Raw genomic sequence first — 16,751 nt, 5'->3', positions numbered from 1 at the left:
AGACACTTAAGAGATATGTTAAATCACTTAATTCTCACCGCAACTTTCTGAGGGGCCTATCAGTATCTTCATTTTACAGAAAAGATATTAAGCTTAACATCAGAGATGTTAAGTAACTTGCCCAAGGTGACGCAGCTAATAAGGCAGAGCTTGGATTTGAACATAGAACTCTGGCTCTACCATTCATTCCAGCAACAGCAATTTGTTCCATATTAGGCACTTCCCATGAGTTAGACTTTATTTAGTTAGCTCATGCCCATTTCTCTTTGACATTTGACATTTTATCTTTTTTGTGACCCGGAGCATAACAGCTAAGAGCCAAGACCTTGGCAGACCCAGCTGAGAAAGGCATTTATTTGTTGGAAATAACAGAAGATACCACAAAGAAGATCTGTAGGAGCTACTTCACTAGGGATTTAAGAGTAAACGTTTTACTATGAAAAGAGAAGTTTAGAGCTCGTGAGCATCTTGCAAATAGAAATCTAATTTGCTTTATCAATTTTTGCCCACTGTGCTTGATCCTTGGGATAATTTGTGAGCCACTGTATCAGCCTCACTTATATTGTAGTCTTTTATCATATGAAAGCATGATATATTTCTTGCTGTCAAAACTAATCAAAGCATCTAAAGAAACCAAAGCAACCTTATTTACTTCCTCAGAGATCACAGCAAATGTCCTCCTGGTATTTTTTTTATATACGTTGATTTTTTTTTTTTTTTTTTGGTCCACACATCAGGGCACTTAAATTAAGGACAATATATCTTCATTTCAAATGTTGGTTGATATCCCTTAAATGTTTGCTTGTTAAAAAAAATTAATTCAAGTCTAAAACTGGCAATAATGGACACTGTATTATTAACAATTTAAATCAAAGTTTAATGCTTTTGACATCACAAAGACACAGATCCCACATTATAATAACCTTTGCCAAATGAATAGTAAACTAAATGTAGGCTTCTGAGACAGCTAATCCTAAAAGGTATGATACAGATGAGAGTAGTTAAATATAGCAATTATTGATATATGCTCTCATTCCAATATAGGGGAGGGATAGAGGTTGTTTAATTTTAATGTCCCCAGAGGCTGACTTTGCTCGTAACATTTATAAAATATTGAAAGACAAGAAATGGTACAGATGTGAATTCTGCAGTTGGTTTTTTCAGTTGCCCTTGAAAGCAGCTGCCATAAATCTTGGATGAAGCCAAATAAGGCTGATGATTTTGATCTTCAATTCATTCTTTTCTATCCTTCAAAAGGTAAATGATCCTGATGGAATTAGAGCTAAGCAGAATGGCTTTCTTCTGTGATCTGCATAGCCAATGATGCGCGCTGCCATCATTAGCAAAGTGGAGCCAGTTCCCTTGTGTGGCTGTGCATGTGCACTCAGGCTTGAACAGCGTTTTGAGTGAGAAAGACACTTAAACACTGAGCTCAGAAACCTTCCATTTCCCTTCCCCTCCCCCCTTGATTTTACTTCTCCCTTCTGTGTCAGCTCAGCAGAATGCCAAAGTGTGAACTGAATGTATGAGAATCAAGTACAAAGCTCTCCCAATTCCTGCTTTGGCATTTGAAAAAGTCTCAGCAAAAGATTTTTTTTCAGCCTGACTCTGAAAAGAGTACTACAAAAAGTTGTAGAAAAGTAATATTTAAGGCAGTTCAAGGCTTCCCTTACAGAAAACACTGGGGCCTTTCCTACTGAAACAGGTAAGTCGGATGAATCCTTTTCTATCCCTATGGTAAAACATAATGTTGCTTTCTTAGGTCCCACTCAGTCATATGATACAATAAGACATTGTATCCTGTCATTAGGGATGGCAATAAATGTATTTGTGTGGGTTTGCAACTCTGCATCAGACCGCAAGGCAAACCCGGTTAAAACAACCACAGAGAGAATCATCTATCTTCATAAATTCAGTTGCAAAGAGAAATTCATCATGTTTACTGTCTTTAAGAAAGGAGTGAGTCTTGTAATAAAATGTTCTCTGGTCCAGATTCTTTGTATTTATGGGGTCCTTTTCTTTCTGCCTTTCACACAGAGCATGGTATATTCTAAACCAGTGGCTGTACTTTCATTAGCATAACATAATAAATAAGTTATGTGCCTTGGAATGAAGAATGTGCTTGGAGAGGGTGAGAAAGGAGTATCCCTTCCATGGTAAGTGACATTCTTCTTTTTTTTTTTTTTTATTATTATTGTACTTTAGGTTTTAGGGTACATGTGCGCAATGTGCAGGTTAGTTACATATGTATACATGTGCCATGCTGGTGCACTGCACCCACTAACTCGTCATCTAGCATTAGGTATATCTCCCAATGCCATCCCTCCCCCCTCCCCCCACCCCACAACAGTCCCCAGAGTGTGATGATCCCCTTCCTGTGTCCATGTGTTCTCATTGTTCAATTCCCACCTATGAGTGAGAATATGCGGTGTTTGGTTTTTTGTTCTTGCGATAGTTTACTGAGAATGATGATTTCCAATTTCATCCGTGTCCCTACAAAGGACATGAACTCATCATTTTTTATGGCTGCATAGTATTCCATGGTGTATATGTGCCACATTTTCTTAATCCAGTCTATCATTGTTGGACATTTGGGTTGGTTCCAAGTCCTTGCTATTGTGAATAGTGCCGCAATAAAAATACGTGTGCATGTGTCTTTATAGCAGCATGATTTATAATTCTTTGGGTATATATCCAGTAATGGGATGGCTGGGTCAAATGGAATTTCTAGTTCTAGATCCCTGAGGAATCGCCACACTGACTTCCACAAGGGTTGAACTAGTTTACAGTCCCACCAACAGTGTAAAAGTGTTCCTATTTCTCCACATCCTCTCCAGCACCTGTTGTTTCCTGACTTTTTAATGATTGCCATTCTTACTGGTGTGAGATGGTATCTCATTGTGGTTTTGATTTGCATTTCTCTGATGGCCAGTGATGGTGAGCATTTTTTCATGTGTTTTTTGGCTGCACAAATGTCTATGGCAACAAAAGCCAAAATTGACAAATGGGATCTAATTAAACTAAAGAGTTTCTGCACAGCAAAAGAAACTACCATCAGAGTGAACAGGCAACCTACACAATGGGAGAAAATTTTCACAACCTACTCATCTGACAAAGGGCTAATATCCAGAATCTACAATGAACTCGAACAAATTTACAAGAAAAAAACAAACAACCCCATCAAAAAGTGGGCGAAGGACACGTAAGTGACATTCTTTAAAAGCTGTAGGTATACGAAACTGCAGGGCTGAGCATTTTGAACCAAAAAAAAAAAAAAAAAAAAGCAAAAAAGACAAAAGACCTTTGAAGATATACCCCATCCTTCCCTACTTTCTTACTCCCTAAATTACAGAGAATTTTTGTGGGAATATGTTCATTTATTCAACAGACATGTATTCAGTATTTCTGTGTGCCAGGTATTGCAAAAACAAGCATCCAAAAATAATAACATAGTTCTAAAACCATTTTTTTTTCATTTTACCTCAAAACACTTTCCTATCATATGCATGAACATAGACATGAACTCCCATATTATGAAACTGGCCACTTTCTAAGAAAAATGACCCAAAATGGGCTTTTAGGCTCATTGGAATCTTTTTCTCCCTCCCTGGGCCAAAGAAAAGTGATGGCAAATGTTGTAAGCCAATCTAGGAGCCAGGGAAGTTCAAGGGCTAGAAGAATGTCTCTGAGCTACAGTGGTCTGTGAGCACTTTTATGGCCCATTTGTCAGAAGCTTTGTGGGGTGTCCCTCAGCTTTGTCCTTTAAATTGTGTAATTCCATCAATTTCTGCTAGTGTCCTGGAAAATTTATATTACCTTAGCTTTATTGCCTAGCTTTAAATGATTTTCTAGGAGGAAGGGTATTTTTTAATTTAGCTTTTATTTTTTTTTTTTTTGATGTCACATTTCAAATGGAGAAGAGGCTGAATTCTGGAAATTAGCGTGACAGAGCAAGGACTCTGGAATCCAACTGCCTATGTGTGAATACTTTCTCTACCTTTTGTTAGCTCTGAATCTTTGGCAAAGTTTTCTAACCTATTATAGCTCATTTTCTTTACTGGTAAATGGTGGGTGATAATTCCTACCTCACAGGGTTATGAGAGATTAAATGAGGTAAAACTTGTAAAACACTTGGATGAATGCCTAGCACACAGTAAGTACACAATAAACAAAAACTGTAATTACAAACTGGTAAATTTAAATGTAATTCCTAATGGAAAATAAAAAGCTTTGGATGATTTGCCAACATTTAGAAAAATTCATGAAGACCAAGAACAATGCATAGATTAAGAACAAATTTGGCAAACAAATCTTGTTTCATTGTATGATAGGACTAGTAAATTGGAGGGCCCAGGAGAGCTCCATGATTATGATAGTTGTAGAGTTCCTCCCAAGTCATTTGGTGTAGTCTCTGATTATTAGGGTAACCATAATACTCTCCACCAAACCAGAATACTATTGAGAGTGAAAAGGTGTGCTATTTGATTATGCCTCAATAGCAGGTGCAAAGCAGAACTTAATGGGGTAAGCTGGAACTCTCCTGAGCAAACCAGTCTATATGGTCATCCTATCTACGACATCCTTTGAATAATAAGACAATGAGTTTGAGTGGTTAAGTTGACTCATGTCTAGTTAAACAAACATATCCCAAAGGAGATTATTTGTGAGAATTCCAAGAGCTCTGTCCTCCCACCTGTTCTCTATAACATTTTCATCAGTGACCTGGATAAAGATATAGGCTGCATATTAATTAAGTTTACAGGTAGCATAGACTGTGGCAGAATGGCTAATATGAGAGATGTCAGAATACAGAAATAAAATTATCTTTAAATTGGAACATTAAAGTGAAGTCAAGTAACTGTATGGAAATAAAATGTGAAGTCCTGGTTTTAGATGGAAAACAATCAATTGCACAAATGGGAGGCAAAAAAAAAGCTTATATGGTTTATAATGCTTTGTATGAATAAAAAAAAAAGTGCCCACGGGGTTTAGGTGATCACAAACTTAATATGAACTTTTAAAAGGCAGTCATGTTAGAGCATGCCTTTGCTCTGCTTTGCATTGGAGAGCTGTAATTGGAGAGCTGTAATAGAACCAATAAACTGGAAGAAAAAAAAGCAGATTTTTTATTTCATTGTGAAACAGGCTGACTTGTAAGGAAGTAAAAGAATGCAACCAAACCATTGTTAAAGTGGATGTTGATGCGATTCTTGCATTGAGGAGACTGGAACAGATGATCCCTAAGGTCCCTCCCAATGAATTTCTTATAAATTTCCATATCTCATTCACACTACATCCCACTGCCAGGTATGCAAAATGTGTAGATCTACTAACATCGCCTCAATTTTAAAAGCTCACGAAAACCAAACTCTAGCATCTTTTCTTCCCATTTTAAGAATGTGCCTTTCTTCTTCTGGGTGGTTCATCATGCCAGCCTCTATGTTCCCAGGGCACCTTGTACTTGTCTCTCTCTCTCTTTCTCTCAGCCCTTATCACACTGAATGGTAAACAGTCATTCTTAATCTGCCTTCTACCACCAAACTAGGAGCTCCCTAAAAGGCAGAGCCTGACTTCCATGAGTGCTTAATTGTTTTAAGAATAAATAGTTGGATAAAAGAACAAATATAAAAATGGATGGACATAAATCTGTATTCTCCTGTCTTTCCTAGAAAATATTCCTACTATTACTTTTAGAAAAATCTCTTTTCAGAAAAAGAAAAATAGAAATGTTAAAAAGGACTTAGGCAGCCTTCTGCTTAAAAAACGTCCCCCAAACCTCATATAATTCAATCTAAGTGTTCTTCTCTGTGGAATCAAAAGCTCAATTCTCTCACAAATTACAGACTAATGCAACTATTTCCCCTCTATATAGAATCTCTTTACCAAGTGAAACAAACTCATGGCCATAGGAAAGCTAACGTTTCTGTTGTACTGCTTTTTAGAATTTAAAGCAATGATGATCAAACACACACTTCCCTTGGAATATGAGGAAAGGGTCACACATATACTTCCCCAGTGAGTTAGTTATTGTAGTTGTAAAAACCAAACCCTCTACAGCCTACAGTAACACTGATTTAAGGCCTAATTCTCTGAGCACACAATATAAATCCTTCCAGCCAAATGTCCACTGATTTGGAACTAGAATCCACAAGACAATCATCTTCAAAGAATCTTATAGAGGAACTAATGTAATGCAATAAATTTAAAAGACCAGCTTGCTTTTCCCTTCTTCTGCCACAGTGGAAAAAAACAACTGCAGAAAGACATGAACCAAGAACATTGCAAAATGGAGCTGGATTAGTAACGTGTGTACCTTTTAAATTCTACTCATTTGGATACCTGAATTTTATTTGTCTCTTCTCCAGTTGTTTTTCAAGAATATTATAAAATTACACAAGTTGCTAAGACACTCCCATATTTATGGTCTCATGATGTTCAGAAAAGTATTGATATTCAATAATATCAGCTATCTATTACAGTACAATTTCTTAGGTTTGGTTACCATTAAGTATCTGTTAAGCTTTTCACACACCTCACCAACAAATGATTGATTTGACTCTAGTTGCTTAATTTCAACTGAGCCTCAGTGCAGTCCTGTTTCTACCTAGTTTTTGTTTTCTTTCCTCCTTTAAAAAAAAAAGAATGACCAACAGGAAAGAAAAGTGCTTTAATCCCTCACTTATTTTTAAATAAAATGTTCAGTTATCTCAGGCAGACAATAAGTCATAAAGTAGACACGGTGATTCAGGCAGTAATCTGTGGGCACATAGATCATCCTGCAACAGTATATTAATCATTACACTTAAAGACAAGACAGAGGGATGACATTTTTTCAGTTGTGTCTGCTGCAACTCAGCAACATTCAAGAATTTTTAATCTGGCCCATTTCTGCAAATAAAAATGGTTTTCATCTAGAAACATTTTCCAACCACACCCCTGAGCAGGATGAAAGCAACACCAGGAAAGTAGAACTGTTCCTGAATACAAAAAGGTTGTTTTAAATAGTTAAGAAACCAATGAGAATAATGTACCTTTCCAGAAAAATGTAATGCTAAAAATAGAAATGTTCCATGACAAAATCCAAGGTCTGCCTCCTGTGAGCAATATGATCTTGATCAAGTCAGTTAACATTCAGCCTTCAATCTACCCCTCTGTTAAATGTGAATAACCATGTCAACCCTTTAGTCTGACAGTGGGGGTACTGGCCATGGGTGCTAATTTCCTAGAAATTTGTAGTAATATGTGTAATCTGAATGCCCATATTAGGCACTCAAAACTCCAATTATTATTGCTTAAAAAACTTTTATCTTAGACATCCCTCGTGCTCTTAATATACTTATATAAAATCTCTGATTCAGCGTCAGTTACTGCGTGCAAGGATAGCAGAACACCAGAAGCTTCATCATATCTGCAAGGGTAACTCTAGGTAACAGCACCTACTGTCCGCCCTCCATCCCACTACAGTACACTCATTCTCTCCACAATGGAGTCTATGACTGATTGCCAGCACCTGGTACTTTCTTCAGTCTGACTGGTATCTGTAAGTCTTCTAGTAACAAAAAATAATTCCTCCCACAGAAAGTTTGGGAACCCCAGTATACTCAATGCCAAACAGATTGTCGTTCCAAGCATCAAGATGTTGGGGGTCATGTAGATCTAACATATCAACAAATGACCAACATCTTCACATTGTATGGAGAGAGCCCATAATTCTGTGCCTATTGTAAACATGGTAATAAAGTGAGATTCCTTTTAATAGTACTTTTTACATTGCAAAATATTTAGTCATTGCTTTCTAATGCCACTTTAGATTGTAATGTTATGTTTTTAAAACTTAGTAAACTCAGACTACATGGTTTCATTACCATTCTGGCTGGAATCCCAGCTTTTGGGTTTATCCCACTTCTCGAGTGGACTCAGAAAACTTGTGGGGCTCCTAATTGTATGGGCCATATTTACATCTCCTAAATCTGACCTGAAATAAGTGTGAGTCATCCAAGCCTGAAAACTGGCCAGTCATTGATTTCTTGAAGCACAGTCATATTATTTTTTAGTTTCAAAGATTAGAAGGCGTAGAAAGTACAGCCATATCCAGGCTTTGGAGGACCTTAGGGCTACAAGCACCCTGTGATTGACCAAGAGAAGACCTTGCAAATACTGAGAATAAACGCCATGGGGAGAAGCGAGAACTGCTGCATAGGGCTAAAAAAAGCAAATAAATGCTTTCCGTATTGGGATAAGTGAGGCAAAATTTGGGGTAATTCTAGAAGGATTATCATGTAGTGAAGTGAAATGAAATCATGTATGTAACACGGTTAGTACAATGTTGGACACAGAGTAAGTACTGAATACAATTGTGATGACAATGATACTATATCTCATAGACTATGAGGTCTTCAAGAACTTCCAAGTATAAGGACTATATTTTACTCATTTTCCTGTCCCTAGTATCCAGCTCAGTGACCGGGAGACAGATCTCAATTATCGTTTTTTGAGCAAAATTGACTAAAACCGAACAGAGAATTGCCACTGTTAAGAAAAGGGAAAGGCCAAGAGAAGAAAAATCAGAGAGCTCATGATGAAAAACCAAAGTGTGTAAAAAGACAGTGGAAGAGGTAAGCATCAGGTCACTGTTGAGGAACATTCACAGTTGATCTTAGCCAAAAGGCCAAGAAGCGACTGTTGAGGAATGTTCTAGATAAACAATGCCCACGACACAACAAAGCATTCCCTTCTTTGAGTTCCACAGTCACATCAAACCAACACAAAACGAATTGTTGTTAAAAAACATGGACCTCTTTGCTTTTCAAACTTTAAAAGTGAATTTTCTTCTCAAGTAAGATGAGCCTTGGTAACTAACTAGAAAAGAATGTTTAAAGGAAGGGGCTGAGCATTCAGGAATGTCCAACGCCGTCTGTTTCCCTGAGGCTGGCACTGATGGTTGACAAGCAAAGGAAGAAAGGATGTTCTGCCTTAATCAACTCTAAAAAACCCTCCCCGTTATTAATAACAATTACAATCACCAATATCTGTTAGGGCTGACTGTCCCTAGCTCTGTGCATAGTGACAGCAACCCAACCAGATGAACATTACTACCCTCTTTTTACAAAGAGAAAAATTGGGGCTAGAAAAGATTAATTTATCATACACCCAATAAGTAGAAGAGTCATATTTAGACTCAGGTTTGTGTAACTCCAAAAACTGAATCTTAGTCATTACCATAAACCAACAGTCTACTATAATTCTGCAACAAAATGTGCTCAAAGATTCTACTATATGCTTTAATTTCTCTACTGTTTCATAGGTATTGCCTTTCATCACAGGTTTTAAACATGGACTCCAGAAAGCAATTGCTAATATGGAGGATGAATTCCCTAAAACCCAAAGGAAGATGCATGAGCACATTGGCAGGTACAATTTTCTGGGGAGAGAAAGGTTTATTGTGACAACAATTCATAAAGGGGCTTGTGGCCCAAAAACATGTTAAGAGCCACTGCATTAGACTAAACATTCAAGAACAAAGGGGGCTTATTCTTTATCATCCTGTTGTGACAATACCTCTCTGAAAATTAGTAAGGTTACATAATACTAAGTAGGTGTCAGTGGGATCTAAATAAGTAAGTTTATTATCATTGTTTTATAACTGAATTTTAAAGTAGAGGTGAGGATGAGCAAAAAAAAGAATGGTAAAAAAAATTATTCAAAGGGTTATTGTTCAAGGAAAGCCAACTTTTTTAGCTATTCTTAAAATATAGTTACTATTCTGAGGACGAGAAAAAAACAGTTCCACTTGTTTATTTCAATGCCCATTCCCATTTATGCAAAGAGCTACTTAACCACCAGGCAAAGATAAAGATAGGAAGCTCTCTGGTGCTGCATCAACATCTTAAATCCCATCTCTCAGCACAGGACCAAAAAGTACCCAGCTTACAATAGCTGGTAGACAGAGCTGCAGATCCATTACATAAACCTGTGCAGAGTTTCTACTGATGACATGAAATCATAGGCACTTGTTGCTGGTGATGGCAATAATCCTCTTTAAAACCTACTTCCTTCTCTGCAGGATTCAATTACCCAAATTACCTAGCTCCTTTCCCTAAGCTTACCAGGAATAGGCCATTTCTCCAAATATTGCCAGACATATTTTTCTCGCCCTGGACTTTCTGTCATGTGGATATAATACTTTCCACATCTTTCTTGCTGGTACTTTTCAACTTTCCATTTCCCTTTGGCGAAAGGCCGTTCTGCATTCATGTACACACTAGCAGTCACACACAAAGACATACATACACCCATAGCACAACTGGATACTGTGTTCGTGGCTAGGGAGGATGTTGTTGTTAGGTTAAACTGCTTAGCTAATTCAGCTTCCCAGTGGTGCCCTGATTCTCACTTGCTTTAACACATTTGCCTCTGTAGAAAAATGATTTTCCTTTAAGTGAATCAGGAATTTCCTCTGGAGGCATGTAGTCAATTGTGTTTTGGTTTTTATTGCTTTTTTTTTTTCGTGGTTTTTTTTTTCCTTTAAAAAAGAGGAAAAAAAGCAAGGCATAAGCATTTTAGCTCTTATTTTATTTGAGATCAAGAGATTTTTGTCCCCATTGAAACCATAAGATAAAGCGATTTGGCCTTTCCAATCTTGCACCAACCCTGAGGTCCTGAGTTCAACCTTTCTCCAAAAAGAAAAATGTCAGGGCTGAAATGCACCAAATTCACCTAATTTTTCGTGCTTCACTCTTCAAGAAGATGGATTAAGATGGCTCGCCTCACAAAATGGGCGTGACTCACTTGAGAAAATAAGAAATGTAGGCCTGCGGTTTAAGTAATTGCACTATTCTGAGGCAGGCTTTAGGCCTTCTGTGCAATTCTTCTTTTATAACTTACCAGGGACAATTGTGTAATTATACAGTGCACTCTTTCTATTGGCAAGATCCATTGATCCTTAAGTGTACATTTTCTGGCATCCAATAAACTAGGACGATGAGCAAGCAAGGTTTTCTGCTCCTGGAACAGTGAAGGGCTAATTAGTTGCATTTGCAGATTAATGACTTTCAACTAGAAAGGGTGAATGCAAAGGGATAAGCCACTACCACAGTGACAGAATGCAAATAAAAGTATTTATAAGGGCAGGAGGAGGGGTGGGGGCCAGGAAGGGCCATCGATTGCTTTTGCCCTCTGCATGGTGACACATTCCAATGAGGGAAGGCATTCTGCCAGCCTGGCTGCCTTTAACAAAGTTAAGGAATAAACAGAATCTGTTGATAGATACAAGCAAGGCCAGGAGGAGAGGCAGAGAAAGAAATTCTCTACAGAAAGAGCAACAGGGATCAAGAAACCCCTCTCTCTTCTCACCCCAGCCAGCCTTTGCCTTCTCTTTGTCAGAGCAGCCTTCAATTTCAACTCTGTTCTCCTGCCCCGTCTCTCACCCTCATCTATAAAAGTTGACTTGATGGTTTGCTAGGAAACTTCCTAGCCAGTATACAAAATAACGTGTTTAAGTTCTCTGTTTATTCTCATTTTCTGAAATGACATTATGCATCTGAGTTTGTCTCGTTATTATTTTTAATCCTCTCTCTCTCTCCCACAGAAGTGCAAAGGTACTATCTCCTTTCTTTGACTTATTGGGCTAGTAAAAAGGTCTTTCCTCCACTCATAAAATAAAATGAAAGAATTAGAATGGGGGTTACACCAGAATAGAGATCACTGGTTCCCACACTTCAGGATTTCACTGATCAAAAATATCTTAAAGGAAACTGGGGAGATTGATGTAAGATTTAAATTATATTACAGCCCTAAGTAATTCACTGATTTTTTTTTAAAAGAACATTTTTATTTACCATAATAAACATTGTGTAAAAGAAAGTGTGTTTTGAAACCATGAAAAAGGAAAGACAATCCCAGAAAGTAACATAGACCTTGATGAAAAACACCCCACCCTCTCATTTTATTTCTTATTTCTCCATATATTGCTAGGACGAGGTTTTGTTTTGTTTTGTTTTGTTTTGTTTGTTTTGAGACAGAGTCTTGCTCTGTTACCCAGGCTGGAGTGCAGTGGCGCAATCTCGGCTCACTGCAACCTCCACCTACTGGGTTCAAGCAATTCTCCTGCCTCAGCCTCCCCAGTAGCTGGGACTACAGGCGCTTGCCACCACACCCGGCTAATTTTCGTATTTTTAGTAGAGATGGGGTTTTACCATGTTGGTCAGGCTGGTCTTGAACTCCTGACCTCAGGTGATCCACCTGCCTCGGCCTCCCAAAGTGCTAGGACTATAGGCGTGAGCCACCGCACCTGGCCAAAACAAGATTTTTTAACCAGAGTATAGAGCCCAATTATGTTAAACTCTTAAACTAGGAACATGGTCTGAGTGCACAAATGTCACATCTTTGGGCCAGACTTTCCTGATCCTAACTCCACTCCCAGGCAAGGTTATGACCCCCTTATAAATTCTCATTGCAATCTATACTTTTCTTGTATATAAACATAATTTGTTTGCTGTCTGTTCTCTGTTCCCTGTTTTTGTCCACACTCTTTGTCTCCAAGATCTAATATAACATCTACCCATAATGAGCACACAGATTTTTTTAACTGGATGAACTAAAAATATTATTCTAGTTTTCACTCTGCCACTTACTAGCCAGGTGACCTTTGGCAAATTATTTAATCAAGCTGTTTCTTGCCTCATCGAGCTTGTTTGGGGGATCAGATCAAATGATGCAAGTGAAAGAGCTATGTCAACTGTAAAATTCTATGTGGCTGCAATTTACCAAAAAGAACAATGGATAAGCCAAGAGGCTTTTCTTTCTTCAAGTTGTATTTCTCTACCTACACAATTCTGTTAATTGCCTTTTGTGTCAGGCTTGCCAGCTATATTTCTCCTTCTAGTTAAAATACAACACCAAAGTTAACCTTAAATTTCTAGAAGAGGGTAAAAAGAACACAAGACTAGACATAAGCAATCTGGTTTCTAGATAACACCCTTCTACCAAACAGTCACAGCCCTCACTTTGGTTCTGTTTCTTGATCAATAAAATGGAGGATATAAACCAGCCCCAAAATCCTAGTCCATGGGAATTGTTTCATCAAGATAATATGAGAAATAAGCACCACTCAGGAAAGATTTTACTCTTTGCTATTTAATAATCATTCCTGAGCACCTGTGATTTGCTAGGCATTTGTACATAGTTTAACTAAGTTATTCTAAATAAGATAATTGAGCTATTTAAATTTTTATTTAAAATATTATCCAATGTTTCAAACTATATTTGATTGTCTTCCTGGTGTGGACACCTTGAGCCATCTATTAGATCACTTTGCTTTGCTTCGCTTCGCTTTTTGTTGTTTTTGTTTTAGAGACAGGATATTGCTCTGTCACCCGGGCAGGAGTACAGTGGTGCCATCATCACTCACTGCAGCCTCAAACTCCTGGGCTCAAGCAATCCCCCTGCCTCAGCCTCCCAAGTAGCTACGACTAAAGGCATGTGCCACCACCCCCAGCTACTTTGCTTTGTTTTGTAATGTCGTCTCCAGCATTGGTACTCTTCATGAAGACTTATTTTTTTTCTAAACTAATGCTATACATGAGAATAAAAAGTTGAAGCCTGAAGTTCTTCAAGTTCAATTCAACAAATGTTGGCTGGGTGCTGTAAAAGAAAAATTGCACCAGATCCAGTTAAACAGGTAAGAAACATTTTATTCATGAGTATTGCAATAAGAGAGAGAGACTGAACTCAACTCTGATGAAACAAAAAGTGAAGGAGGGGGAGATTTTTAACCACTGGGGTGAGTTAAAGGAGGAGTGATTAATGTAATTAGGCCATCTGTGTTTGATAACTGTCACTTACAGAAGTTAAGATTCTACACTCTCACAGAATGGGAAAATAGAAACCCTATCACTTTGGATTACTGCTTTTCAAAGGGATGGCTCCCAGGACCTTGAGATATTCCTGGGTTGTAGATTTACACCTCAAAAGGGCAGAGAAAAAATTTACAGTTGCAAGCTTTCTAAGGTAAATGCTATTTAAAAAGAGAGGTCAGGGGCTTATAGTTAGAAAGAAGTTCATCTAAAGTTTAGCCAAGCTGAGGGCAGTGTTAAGGCAATCTTGGTAAGTGTTCACAGGGCTGGGCTAGGTACTGGAGGCACTTTGTCCCCTGCCTTCATGAAGCTTACAGTCTCTTTTTTTGGTTTTCCTTATGGTTTACATTTGAACTATTCATTATAGAGATTTGGGTACCTGTTCTTCTATACAGATAACTAAACTCATCTGTATGGCCCAAATCCAACAGTGTCTAGCCAAATGTCTTTTTGTTCAATTGGCCAGTGGTCTACCTCTGTGTCATTTATCTCTCTGGCCAGGTGTCTTTTTAGTAATTGTCTCAAACCAACAGAGTTTGATGGTAAGGCTGGGAACAATCTCAGGCTTGGGTTTAACCAAATTTTTCATCAGTAATAACATTTCCTCTTATCCTCAAACGTGTTTATAAACCATGTATCTGTTTTGCAGTGATAGATCCTAACTTCAGGGTCTTTTCCATTCTACTCAAATCCCTCTGCATCTATTACTGATCTTAAATGTTTGTCTACCAATATTCCATCAAACTTATGAGTAACATACTGTTTTGTGTCAGCTTCCTCCTGGTGTGTTTATTTCTGTCACTTGCAAATCCAGTTGCTCCTGGTCTCAGAATTCTTTGCATACCCTGGAGCCCTCATCTCCTACCACAGCACTCTCAGCTGCATTTTAAATGGCCCCCATCTCCCTTTCATTATATTTAATCACATGGTAAATTTAAAAGATGAGTCCAGATACAGAAGGCTCGTTAACTTTAATGGGTCCCTTTTTATATATGGGTGAAAGGCCTTAAACCCTTGTAAATTAGGCTGGGACTTATAAACCATGACAAACGTGATGACAAATACTGATTTCCTAGTAAATTCCTTCAACACTCTATACCCCATACATGATGAATCGGTAGTATTCCTTCTGTTATTATTTACACAAATGACTTTGGCATTGTCTTGATACGTGAGTAATATACCTAAACCCATGACAGATCTCACAGATTAGGGTAGAGCCATATATATTCCTCATTTGGCTTATACTTTAAAAAAAATCTGACTATAATACATATGTGAATGCATGTGCAGAAAATTAAAAACATACTTTACATTCTGGTTAAAAAAATAAAAATAGACGAAATTGAGGGAGATTCAGTATTTCTCACATAACTGTTCAAATTACTGAGACTGTGTGGTCCTGTTTCACAAATTATACCTCTGTGGTAAGATTCCTCTTCAAGAAGACTATAGAGATCAATCAGCCCCAGCCATAACAACCTTAATCCTGCTGTTAGACTTTTATAATTTTCTACCACCAGTGAGTTATTGCTTGACAAGTGTTTAAATATTATACATTGTGAAGTTTAAATAAAAAAATTATTTACATAGGAATATAAAAAAGTATATTGCCAATTATATATTTCCCTGATCACTTAATCATGGAGCCAAGTGGAAAACCCTCCAGGAAGCCTGGCTTCTACCATTTTACTACACTGAAGGGCGCCTCAGGAAATGCCCATTTAATCTCTGCAGCCACATTTCAAGCACCTAATCTCACTTTGCAGTGCACTCTGCCACTTCTTGTCACCCAAACAAAATGCAGGTAAATGATGGAGAAGCTCAGCTTATACCCTTTAAATATTTACTGGCTAGTCTACTCACAGTAATACATGCTGTAGTGTTAGACTCAATTTCACCCCTGAGTGGCTGGCAGACAGTTTGGATAGGCTTACTGAGAAGTGGAGGATCTTTCCTTGCTTTGCCTTTGAGGAGAAGCCATTCCCTTATCTTAAGTGAATTAGTTTAAGAACTTTCCCCACTAGCCCAGTGAATCAACAAATCAGCCAGGCCTGCTGCATTGATGGCTCACTTAACCCAGCCCTGTTAGTTCATGGGAAAAATGTCCTGTGGAAGGAGGGTCCCCTGTGCCCCACCTGACCTGATGGATGTAAACCCCAGTCACACAAGGGTTTCCTTATTTCACAAAGTGAAGTTGGTGTAACTCGCTGGACAGAAAACCTACTTGATTAGCGTGTCATTTTCTCCCACAGCAGGAGCATGAGCCAGAGTGAAAAGGAGGCATTTCTCCCTAACCATGCCTGAGGCTTCATTTAAAAACAGAACCATTTTCAAAGTCAAGTGAGTAGGAGGCAAAAGGCACTGACTGCAGGTGGAGGCAGAAACCTTCCTCCCTCTGCTAGTTGTCCATGTTTTTATTGAAAGTTGGAAGTCGTTTTAAAGTCCCTTCAAAATATGATTCTTATTCTTTAAAACTGAAGTAAATCTAAACATACTGACATGAAAATATCAAAAGCATGAAATTAAATTTTTAAAATCCCATTTATACTTTACACTATATGTGTATATATGTACACCTATTTTATGTATTGATATGTACGTGTGTGTATGTATATACATGTATATATTTGTCTACACAAAGAAAAGGTCTGGATGGATCCACTTTCAAATACTACCAGAAGTTTCTTTGAGATTCAGAGAGAATGAGAAATCAGAAACCAGGAATTTTACTATGAATTTTTGCGTAGTTAGAATTTTTACAACAAGCGTATATTGCCACTATCATTTTTTAAGTGTTAATAAAGAAGTAATTTCCCCCGTTTGCTTAATTTTTTATTACACTGGTAAACTTAGGCATTGAGGCTCAATGTTAGCCTGCAGATGGAAAAGCAGAGC

The 16,751-nt window shown here is 37.9% G+C and overlaps 1 long non-coding RNA gene across 4 annotated transcripts in view; it reads left to right on the top strand.

Annotated features, from left to right (window-relative positions):
* The first annotated feature begins 1,332 nt into the window (after nucleotides 1-1,332).
* The window catches only part of LOC129047816 (uncharacterized), a 48,783-nt gene continuing 33,364 nt past the window's right edge, over nucleotides 1,333-16,751 (top strand). For 2 of the 4 annotated variants that reach the window (XR_008509582.2, XR_008509581.2), the window contains exons 1-4: nucleotides 1,333-1,705; nucleotides 2,038-2,156; nucleotides 8,449-8,615; nucleotides 9,305-13,678. This is a non-coding gene — a long non-coding RNA (uncharacterized LOC129047816). The remainder of the gene's footprint in view (nucleotides 1,706-2,037; nucleotides 2,157-8,448; nucleotides 8,616-9,304; nucleotides 13,679-16,751) is intronic. The other 2 variants (XR_008509583.2, XR_008509584.2) reach the window with 2 other exon arrangements.

This window comes from Pongo abelii, chromosome 13, assembly GCF_028885655.2.
Source record: "Pongo abelii isolate AG06213 chromosome 13, NHGRI_mPonAbe1-v2.0_pri, whole genome shotgun sequence".
In the NCBI taxonomy this organism is placed as follows: Eukaryota; Metazoa; Chordata; class Mammalia; order Primates; family Hominidae; genus Pongo; species Pongo abelii.
Note: the sequence above shows the minus strand (reverse complement) of the source record. Positions and strands in the feature narration are given on the sequence as shown.